Here is a 12,650-nt window from a genome sequence, read left to right as displayed (position 1 = left end):
ATTGCAAATAAACTTTTGTTCCATTTCTTTGCTGCTATCTAGTTCAGATTAGGTCAAAGTAATTAGCTTCTTGATTTTCCAAGTCTTCATTTGTCTAATTCAAAAGATAACTTGCAGAGCGCCTGTAATACCTCTCCATCCACCTGTACTCCATCAATCCCGTCTACTCCATCCCCCAACTTAGATTCTTGCCTCTCATTTGGTACATTTTCACACTCTGCCCTAGTTCATATACTCTCACACAACATTGCTTCTCTTATCTTTGAACCAACCCAATTGCCTTAGCCACTCTTCAGCCTCATTCACCAAGTCCTAGACCACCTCCAACCCTTATCCTACCTCCATACCCACTCCTTCATCTTTCTTCCTCCGCCCATCCTCCAAAATCCCATTTCTGAACATCCTGTAGAAAAATTACAGACATCCTGTAGAAAATCACAGACATCCTGTAGAACCCCTGCATACTTCCTGTAGAAGATCACGAATGAGGTTTCTTGATAGCCAAACTCTATGAAACTCTCTGGAAGGGTGTTAGGGACCCCTTAGGCCCTCTCTGAACCTTCCCGACCTCCTCCAAGCATTTCCTCTCGCCAATCCACCTCTGCACAGTCAAAACCAGTTAAAAGCACATGCATGATAATTCTAACAACTTATTCAAAAATACAAAAAGATGTTTCTTTTCAGATGTTACTGTAGAAGTAGCTTAGACACATGCATTTTACCTTCCTAGAAGTCAATGGCATCTCTTTCAGTAGCTTGCATCATCTTTCTTTCATCAGTAGGGCTAGCTGGTAAAATTAGGGTTTGTGTTTCCTTTCAGCTTTCTAGTTTATTTCTGCAAGTAGATTAGCCTTCTTTGAGTTAGCTTTCGTCCATCAGTTAAAAAGCTTATTCTAAGAGCTCATAGAAGTTGGCTTAAGCTCCTAGCGGACTTGTGCCAGCTGATCAAGTGACAGTCGCGGCAAGAGCTAGTACATGTGCATACAACACCGTCGCTTCCAAGTTTGTTACGAACTACCAGGTTGATAAAATTAAAGAAGGGAGTTCCAGGAGTTGCAGCATTCTTGCTACAATACTGGGGCCCACCACATACCCTGTCCTCTACACATCCTTCATCCCACATAGCTTTACAACTCTATGCAATTGTTCTCCTGCACAACTAAATCTGTAAAAAAATTCAATGAAATGAGCTTAAAATGAAATAATAAGAGATAAACACACTATCAATTCTTGTGTTGTTGTCAGTTTCAGAGCACTAACCGAAGAAACGCCCCACCACTCTGCCCAATGATGTTAGAGCTTACATAATTGCATTACTATTTGGTTTAATAATAGTGTGGTTTGGGATAGTTTTAGTTATTGATTTTTATTCTGAATATGAGAATGCCATCAATTTCAATGTACATCAAGATGAATTATGTTTGCAACTTCTATTGGATTTTCACAATACCAACACACTAGTGGTTACTGCGAAAGATAAAAGTGATGATATAGAGAAAACATGATAGAGCAAGGGGTTTCAATTGGGAACGACTGAAGGTTTAAGTCTCTTTGTTATTTTCTTTGTTTTGACAGTCATCTGCAATAAGGCGCTCATCAACAAGTTCGATTTGGTAAATAGAGGATAGGGTTTTCCCGTTGAAAAGGTTCACAAATTCAATTATGTAGATAGAAAATACTTCAAATATTGTTTAGATAATGATTTTTCAATGTGTTGAATTAGCCAAGAAATTTGTCGACGTGACATTTATTCGAAATACCACAACATTGAAGAAATAATTTTTCGTTGCACTAAAATAATATAGATTCAAAACACTTTGATGTTGAGGCAAATGCTTTAGTCACTAGCGAAGAAAATGTGAAATATTTGTTATTTCTAGTTTACAAACTGCTCTTTCTAATTGTTCCTATTACATTATGAATTAAATTTTATGTTCCTATTTAAAATAATTTCACATCTACGAATTAAATTTTATGTTCCTAGTTAAACTAAATTGCTCTCCTACATAGTAAAATCTGTAAAAGTTTTAAATGAAAAAGAGTCTAAAATTAATTTTGCGTATGCAGAAAAAAGTTCCATCTGCACCCCAGTTCCCGGACATAACCCATCCTCCGTACATCTTTCATTCCACACAAATTCATATCTCTATGCAATTATTCTCCTGCACAGCTAAATTGCTAAAATTTTTAAATGGAAAACAACTTAAAATGAAATAATAAAAGATAAATGCGCTAAAAATACTTGTCTTGTTGTTAGTGTCACAACACTAATTGAAGAAAAACCCCCCTTTGTTCTCCTGCACATACCCTGTCCTTCAAGCATCCTTCATTCCACACATATTCATACCTCTATGCAATTTCTCTCCTACACAGCTAAATTTGTAAATTTTTAAATGGAAAAGAGTTTAAAATTAATGTTGTGTCTATAACCGTTCTCCCGCACATACCCCATGCTCGACACATCCTTATGCATTCACAATGCTTCGTATCTCTGAATAATAGAGAATAATTTTGTAATATGCAGTGGAAGGAGAAACGATGTGCGGGAGAAAGGGTGTGCAAAGAAACTATGCATAGTAGAGTTTTATATTTGCAAGTTAGTATAACATTCTTGCTTTATATATATCTTAATTAGCTAGATAATAGTATAGTTTAAGTACTAAGATATAATGTCCTTATATATCATGTTCAATGCACTCGACAAATGACACAATTCTTTGTAGTAAATGCTGCAAATTGAAAGTTGCTTGCCATAGATGTTCAATAATTCATGTTTTTACCACATTAAGGATAAACATTTTAATTGTATGTAGTGTGGAAGGATAGTGAACGTTTTTATTGTGCGGAGTAGGAAAGTAGAATCGAAACTTTTATTGTACAAAATGTAAACTATAACAACCCTACCTTATCCCTACCTTAATCAATGTGTATATTAAGCCTAACATACCTTATAATATATGTAATAGGAAAATGTGAAATATTTGTTATTTCTAGTTTACAAACCACTCTTTCTAGTTATGCCTATTACATTACGAATTAAAGTTTTTGTTCATATTTAAATTAATTACGTGTCTACAAAATAAAGTTCCTTTGCACCCCTATTCTTCCGCACATACCCCATCCTCCACACATCCTTCATTTCACATAGATTCATAGCTCTATGCAATTGCTCTCCTGCACAACCAAATCTGTAAAAGTTTTAAATGGAAAAAAGTTTAAAATTAATTTTGTCCCTGTGGAATAAAGTTCCCTCTGCACACTCGTTCTCCCGTACATACCCAGTCCTTTGCACAATAAAAGCTTCGTACAATGAAACATAATAATATTAATTGGAGATTTTTCTAGCCACACCCCCTCTCCCCTGCGCCTTTGTAAAGGACCTGCAACCGTGATAATTCTAGTATCATTGGGAAAAGTAGTAGCATAACAGTGTAAGTTTCAGTGTCAAAGCACTCATTAATAGAATGACCACTCACAAAATTAGTTTTTTTTTTTAAATGAATTATCAAGCACTGACAAATACCCAAAATAAAACACCTTCCACAAGGGGAATTATGTCTCATCAGAGCTTGCTTAGCCAATAAAAAATTAAAAGCAATATTTGCAGAAAATTAGAAAAATATTTTTGAATTTACGAGGAAATAGAAATACTAAGCATTTTCCCAAAACTTTGGTTAAAATTGCAAAAACATAGCAAAATAATGCAGATTCAACGCACTTTGACCTCAAGGCAGATGCTACAATCCCTATAAGACAAGGACTAATAAATTTGAAGAATTTATGATATTGAATTCATCTATACATTTAAAATTGGAAAATTACAATTTTGCCAACTATTACATTATATAATTCAAAAAAAATCAATATTTTGTATTCTTACTATAAAAAATACTATAAAGATCATATAAACATAATTAAATAAGTAAATAAGAATTATATATATATATATATATATATATATATATATATATATATATATATATATATATATATATATATATATATATATGATGATGATGATGATTAACATCCACTAAGACCTGGAAGGTAAGAAAATAATTGGAAATTTCTAACATTTTATTTCTTTGCTAAAAAAGAAGTGAGAGAAATGTTCTTAGATCACCATAATTTTGTTGACTTTAAAGGTCGATAAAGTTGGTAATGCAACAAATATTTTGAAAATTAGATTGAATATGAATATAAGATGGACAATCTAAGAGAAAGTGATTTTCATTTTCAACCCTCTTATGATTGCATAGGTGATAGACTCTTTCATCCCATGGTGTTTTGGGAATTGACCAATGCTCAGTTTCACTATGAAACTCATGAGAATTAGTTCTTATCTTGGCAACATTCATTTTCTTCTTGACAATAGTCAACACATAAATATATCTTTGGTTTTAGAGATTGGGGTTGATCACATTCTTTTAAGATCTCAATATTTTTTTCCCTCCATCTCTTTATTGCCAAGTAATAATATTTTTAATATTATCTGGATTCTACAAGTTGATCTTATGTTTTATTCCCCAGTGGTCCAAACAAGACTAGGCATCCTTGTGCCACCCTCGCTTGAGTCAAAAGTGGGGTTTTTGGCTAGAGTTAGAAGCAATTTTAGAAAACCTCTTGGAATCCATGTCTTATAACTTCTTCTTATACATAAGATGCCTAGTCATAGTCATGCTTTCAATGGGGTAAACACTTGCTTCAATTATGAGGATATGGCAGAAAGAATTTCCTTCCATCTTTTGGTTGTAGGTTATAAATAGCTTTTGGATCTTCTCAATCTTCTTCAATAAGTCTCTAGATATACTGTAACCCAAAACCTTACATCTACATAAAATAATAGGGGTGATAAGAGTCTTAAAGAGGAGCTTCTTTCTTTTTATCCCAAATCCAAAGATCTATCGACTTACAATTATTTTCGAGCCCATAGTAAACTTACAACCTTCATTTATTCTTTTCTCAATGTTATACATCTAATTGAGTTTATGATGTATGTTGATTCTCATATATTTGTATGAATGAACTTCCTCCAAGGAGATTTCGTCATAAATGAAAGTATCATAAGTGATCATTTCTTATTTAATTATCATGACTTTAGTTTTTCGGTATTAACAATCATACCCATCTTAGAGAATAATCTTATTGGATTCTCAATTGCTTGCAAAGATCGTAATGTCTCCTTGCCAAAAGGACAATATCATCAACATAAAGGAGACGAATTATGACTATACCAGTGAAAGTGGTGCCAACACAACCTACGTCTACTAAACACTCTTTTAGCTTATTAATATATATACCAAAAAGGGTAGGGGATAAGGGACACCCTTGCTTGATCTGATATTACATTTAATTTCTTTCAACCAACCCTCAATGGTTCGAACTTTCACAATAAAATTTCCATACACCCTTGTCACAACAACCCTCAACTCGAAAGGAACCATGATCTCTTCAACCTCTTCCATATAAGTAAAATATTACATAATTGTTTTTTCAAAATTTCGATTATTTTAAATATTAATATTTAATTCACATTTTTTTGAACTGAAATGAGAATTTATGGAAAATCAATAACTTTGAAATATTGGCTGCCATTATTACACCATATACAACTATTTCCTAAATTTCACAAATAAGGCAATTATAACATATTTCCAGAAACTCTAACCCACACAAATGGGGAAACAAACTATTTACCAAACAACTCAAGCTAAGATCTTTTGACATTAAATTTGCATTTATTAATACATATTTGTGAACACTTTAAATTGAATGTTTTAATTATATTTATATAATATTTGGTAAAATATAATATTCATATATATGTGTGTGTAAAACATGGAAAAGACAAATTATTTTATATGTGTATAAAATAAAAAAGTAATTAAAGGGTAAAATAAATATTATTTTATATAGGATTGGTTTATTAAATGAAAGCACTTAAGATTGAGTTTTCTTAAGCAAGAGATTAAATTGTTTATGATTAATTAAAAATTAATTACAAAATTTATAAGGGGTGAATGAGTACCATATCTTAGGGTTAGCTAAATATAATTTATTAAACGACGACATTTAGGATTGAGGTTTTTTGTTAAAATATTTATAGTTAGTTAATGACAAGAGTGATAAGGAAATAAATGAATACCATATTTTAGGGCTATTTTGACTTAATTTAAAGGATGTTTATGAGTGAAATAGTTAATGTAGTTTATTTGATTTTTAGAAAGGAAAGATAATAGTCATATTTTCAAGTTAATTTCGCTTGAAATTTAAAAGGGATTTCTTGGAATGGTAAGTTTGAGTTATCTAGTTTACAAAATCCACATGTTCTAGGAGTCTTTTAGAGCATTGGTTGATAAAATTAAAGAAGGGAGTTCCAGGAGTTGCAGCATTATTGCTGCAATACTGGGGCCCACCACATACCCTTTCCTCTACACATCCTTCATCCCACATAGCTTTACAACTCTATGCAATTGTTCTCCTGCACAACTAAATCTGTAAAAAAATTCAATGAAATGAGCTTAAAATGAAATAATAAGATATAAACACACTATCAATTCTTGTGTTGTTGTCAGTTTTAGAGCACTAACCGAAGAAACGCCCCACCACTCTGCCCAATGATGTTAGAGCTTACATAATTGCATTACTATTTGGTTTAATAATAGTGTGGTTTGGGATAGTTTTAGTTATTGATTTTTATTCTGAATATGAGAATGCCATCAATTTCAATGTACATCAAGATGAATTATGTTTGCAACTTCTATTGGATTTTCACAATACCAACACACTAGTGGTTACTGCGAAAGATAAAAGTGATGATATAGAGAAAACATGATAGAGCAAGGGGTTTCAATTGGGAACGACTGAAGGTTTAAGTCTCTTTGTTATTTTCTTTGTTTTGACAGTCATCTGCAATAAGGCGCTCATCAACAAGTTCGATTTGGTAAATAGAGGATAGGGTTTTCCCGTTGAAAAGGTTCACAAATTCAATTATGTAGATAGAAAATACTTCAAATATTGTTTAGATAATGATTTTTCAATGTGTTGAATTAGCCAAGAAATTTGTCGACGTGACATTTATTCGAAATACCACAACATTGAAGAAATAATTTTTCGTTGCACTAAAATAATATAGATTCAAAACACTTTGATGTTGAGGCAAATGCTTTAGTCACTAGCGAAGAAAATGTGAAATATTTGTTATTTCTAGTTTACAAACTGCTCTTTCTAATTGTTCATATTACATTATGAATTAAATTTTATGTTCCTATTTAAAATAATTTCACATCTACGAATTAAATTTTATGTTCCTAGTTAAACTAAATTGCTCTCCTACATAGTAAAATCTGTAAAAGTTTTAAATGGAAAAGAGTCTAAAATTAATTTTGCGCATGCAGAAAAAGTTCCCTCTGCACCCCAGTTCCCGGACATAACCCATCCTCCGTACATCTTTCATTCCACACAAATTCATATCTCTATGCAATTATTCTCCTGTACAGCTAAATTGCTAAAATTTTTAAATGGAAAACAACTTAAAATGAAATAATAAAAGATAAATGCACTTAAAATACTTGTCTTGTTGTTAGTGTCACAACACTAATTGAAGAAAAACCCCCCTTTGTTCTCCTGCACATACCCTGTCCTTCAAGCATCCTTCATTCCACACATATTCATACCTCTATGCAATTTCTCTCCTACACAGCTAAATTTGTAAATTTTTAAATGGAAAAGAGTTTAAAATTAATTTTGTGTCTATAACCGTTCTCCCACACATACCCCATGCTCGACACATCCTTATGCATTCACAATGCTTCGTATCTCTGAATAATAGAGAATAATTTTGTAATATGCAGTGGAAGGAGAAACGATGTGCGGGAGAAAGGGTGTGCAAAGAAACTATGCATAGTAGAGTTTTACATTTGCAAGTTAGTATAACATTCTTGCTTTATATATATCTTAATTAGCTAGATAATAGTATAATTTAAGTACTAAGATATAACGTCCTTATATATCATGTTCAATGCACTCGACAAATGACACAATTCTTTGTAGTAAATGCTGCAAATTGAAAGTTGCTTGCCATAGATGTTCAATAATTCATGTTTTTACCACATTAAGGATAAACATTTTAATTGTATGTAGTGCGGAAGGATAGTGAACGTTTTCATTGTGCGGAGTAGGAAAGTGGAATCCAAACTTTTATTGTACAAAATGTAAACTATAACAACCCTACCTTATCCCTACCTTAATCAAAGTGTATATTAAGCCTAACATACCTTATAATATATGTAATAGGCAAATGCGAAATATTTGTTATTTCTAGTTTACAAATCACTCTTTCTAGTTATGCCTATTACATTACGAATTAAAGTTTTTGTTCATATTTAAATTTATAACTTGTCTACAAAATAAAGTTCCTTTGCACCCCTATTCTTCTGCACATACCCCATCCTCCACACATCCTTCATTCCACATAGATTCATAGCTCTATGCAATTGCTCTCCCGCACAACTAAATCTGTAAAAGTTTTAAATGGAAAATAGTTTAAAATTAATTTTGTCCCTGTGGAATAAAGTTCCCTCTGCACACTCGTTCTCCCGTACATACCCAGTCCTTTGCACAATAAAAGCTTCGTACAATGAAACATAATAATATTAATTGGAGATTTTTCCAGCCACACCCCCTCTCCCCTGCGCCTTTGTAAAGGACCTGCAACCGTGATAATTCTAGTATCATTGGGCAAAGTAGTAGCATAACAGTGTAAGTTTCAGTGTCAAAGCACTCACTAATAGAATGACCACTCACAAAATTAGTTTTTTTTTTTAAATGAATTATCAAGCACTGACAAATACCCAAAATAAAACACCTTCCACAAGGGGAATTATGTCTCATCAGAGCTTGCTTAGCCAATAAAAAATTAGAAGCAATATTTGCAGAAAATTAGAAAAATATTTTTGAATTTACGAGGAAATAGAAATACTAAGCATTTTCCCAAAACTTTGGTTAAAATTGCAAAAACATAGCAAAATAATGCAGATTCAACGCACTTTGACCTCAAGGCAGATGCTACAATCCCTATAAGACAAGGACTAATAAATTTGAAGACTTTATGATATTGAATTCATCTATACATTTAAAATTGGAAAATTACAATTTTTCCAACTATTACATTATATAATTAAAAAAAAATCAATATTTTGTATTCTTACTATAAAAAATACTATAAAGATCATATAAACATAATTAAATAAGTAAATAAGAATTATATATATCTATATATATATATATATATATATATATATATATATGATGATGATGATTAACATCCACTAAGACCTGGAAGGTAAGAAAATAATTGGAAATTTCTAACATTTTATTTCTTTGCTAAAAAAGAAGTGAGAGAAATGTTCTTAGATCACCATAATTTTGTTGACTTTAAAGGTCGAGAAGGTTGGTAGTGCAACAAATATTTTGAAAATTAGATTGAATATGAATATAAGATGGACAATCTAAGAGAAAGTGATTTTCATTTTCAACCCTCTTATGATTGCATAGGTGATAGACTCTTTCATCCCATGGTGTTTTGGGAATTGACCAATGCTCAGTTTCACTATGAAACTCATGAGAATTAGTTCTTATCTTGGCAACATTCATTTTCTTCTTGACAATAGTCAACACATAAATATATCTTTGGTTTTAGAGATTGGGGTTGATCACATTCTTTTAAGATCTCAATATTTTTTTCCCTCCATCTCTTTATTGCCAAGTAATAATATTTTTAATATTATCTGGATTCTACAAGTTGACCTTATGTTTTATTCCCCAGTGGTCCAAACAAGACTAGGCATCCTTGTGCCACCCTCGCTTGAGTCAAAAGTGGGGTTTTTGGCTAGAGTTAGAAGCAATTTTAGAAAACCTCTTGGAATCCATGTCTTATAACTTCTTCTTATACATAAGATGCCTAGTCATAGTCATGCTTTCAATGGGGTAAACAATTGCTTCGATTATGAGGATATGGCAGAAAGAATTTCCTTCCATCTTTTGGTTGTAGGTTATAAATAGCTTTTGGATCTTCTCAATCTTCTTCAATAAGTCTCTAGATATACTGTAACCCAAAACCTCACATCTACATAAAATAATAGGGGTGATAAGAGTCTTAAAGAGGAGCTTCTTTCTTTTTATCCCAAATCCAAAGATCTATCGACTTACAATTATTTTCGAGCCCATAGTAAACTTACAACCTTCATTTATTCTTTTCTCAATGTTATACATCTAATTGAGTTTATGATGTATGTTGATTCTCATATATTTGTATGAATGAACTTCCTCCAAGGAGATTTCGTCATAAATGAAAGTATCATAAGTGATCATTTCTTATTTAATTATCATGACTTTAGTTTTTTCGGTATTAACATTCATACCCATCTTAGAGAATAATCTTATTGGATTCTCAATTGCTTGCAAAGATCGTAATGTCTCCTTGCCAAAAGGACAATATCATCAACATAAAGGAGACGAATTATGACTATACCAGTGAAAGTGGTGCCAACACAACTTACGTCTACTAAACACTCTTTTAGCTTATTAATATATATACCAAAAAGGGTAGGGGATAAGGGACACCCTTGCTTGATCTGATATTACATTTAATTTCTTTCGACCAACCCTCAATGGTTCGAACTTTCACAATAAAATTTCCATACACCCTTGTCACAACAACCCTCAACTCGAAAGGAACCATGATCTCTTCAACCTCTTCCATATAAGTAAAATATTACATAATTGTTTTTTCAAAATTTCGATTATTTTAAATATTAATATTTAATTCACATTTTTTTGAACTGAAATGAGAATTTATGGAAAATCAATAACTTTGAAATATTGGCTGCCATTATTACACCATATACAACTATTTCCTAAATTTCACAAATAAGGCAATTATAACATATTTCCAGAAACTCTAACCCACACAAATGGGGAAACAAACTATTTACCAAACAACTCAAGCTAAGATCTTTTGACATTAAATTTGCATTTATTAATACATATTTGTTTTAAATTGAATGTTTTAATTATATTTATATAATATTTGGTAAAATATAATATTCATATATATATGTGTGTGTAAAACATGGAAAAGACAAATTATTTTATATGTGTATAAAATAAAAAAGTAATTAAAGGGTAAAATAAATATTATTTTATATAGGATTGGTTTATTAAATGAAAGCACTTAAGATTGAGTTTTCTTAAGCAAGAGATTAAATTGTTTATGATTAATTAAAAATTAATTACAAAATTTATAAGGGGTGAATGAGTACCATATCTTAGGGTTCGCTGAATATAATTTATTAAACGACGACATTTAGGATTGAGGTTTTTTGTTAAAATATTTATAGTTAGTTAATGACAAGAGTGATAAGGAAATAAATGAATACATATTTTAGGGCTATTTTGACTTAATTTAAAGGATGTTTATGAGTGAAATAGTTAATGTAGTTTATTTGATTTTTAGAAAGGAAAGATAATAGTCATATTTTCAAGTTAATTTCGCTTGAAATTTAAAAGGGATTTCTTGGAATGGTAAGTTTGAGTTATCTAGTTTACAAAATCCACATGCTCTAGGAGTCTTTTAGAGCATTGGATCCATTTATACATTAAAAATGCATTTTAAGCAACATAAATTCATAATGTCACAAAAAAATTTATCACTAAATTTAAATGGCGAGACTATATCAAAATAGCCTTATTAAACAAACTTTTTTAGGTTTTTGTTACACATTGGAGACCTGGAAGTTGAAATATACAACACATAGTGTTGCTACAAATAAGAAATTGATAAAAACAACATAACAACAAAAGAATGTGGTAGAATTGTTGCTACATTAATATTCATGAACAGTGAAGGATCACTTTAATTAGAACCATGGAATTCAAATAGTCTCGAGTTTAGTAAGAGAATTCGCTACTAAAATAGTATATCATAATCATTTCACTTCATATGATACATATGCTATAGTGTCTTCTTTACTTCTGTGTCCTAAAGAAGTTGGTTCACCATTTTTCTGGTTTTTACAAACTTTTCACTTAGGAACGCTTTGAACCTGGTATTTTTTAACATACTTAGGTAAACACCAACCAAAAAACAAACAAAAACACCATATATAATAACAAGAGACTATCCATTATTTACAAAAGATAAAACTAAAGATCATAAATGAAACATTATATATGGTAGAGACATTTGAAAGTTCAAAGATGGTAGAGACATCCCCACTTGCAATGTATAGCATGACAAATAATTTTTCTAACAGGGAAAATTTTAAGGATAGAAAATCATCTTGAAGTTTAAAAATATTGGCGAATGTCATTAGTTCGTAATATGAAAACTATAAAATATTTATTGATGTATTTGTAAAATTATTCAAATTTATTATGATTTTATATATACTCTCTATATAATGTTGCGATTTTTAGGGTAAAATAATTTTATATTGTAAAATTTGGGTGACTCATTTTTATAAAAAATGGAAATTGACGATTTTTTTTTGAAAAATCGTGGAAAATTAGCCCTCCTACGAATATTAGCACCTAAAATTTCCCATGCTCTTTTCCATATGAGAGATATCAATATCTTTTATAAAAACTTG

The sequence above is a fragment of the Pinus tabuliformis genome, chromosome 6 (genome assembly GCF_031772625.1).
Source record: "Pinus tabuliformis cultivar Carrire ecotype Pingquan chromosome 6, CPIR1, whole genome shotgun sequence".
NCBI classification, from domain to species: Eukaryota; Viridiplantae; Streptophyta; class Pinopsida; order Pinales; family Pinaceae; genus Pinus; species Pinus tabuliformis.
The sequence above is the reverse complement of the archived record's forward strand: the minus strand, read 5'-3'. Positions refer to the sequence as shown.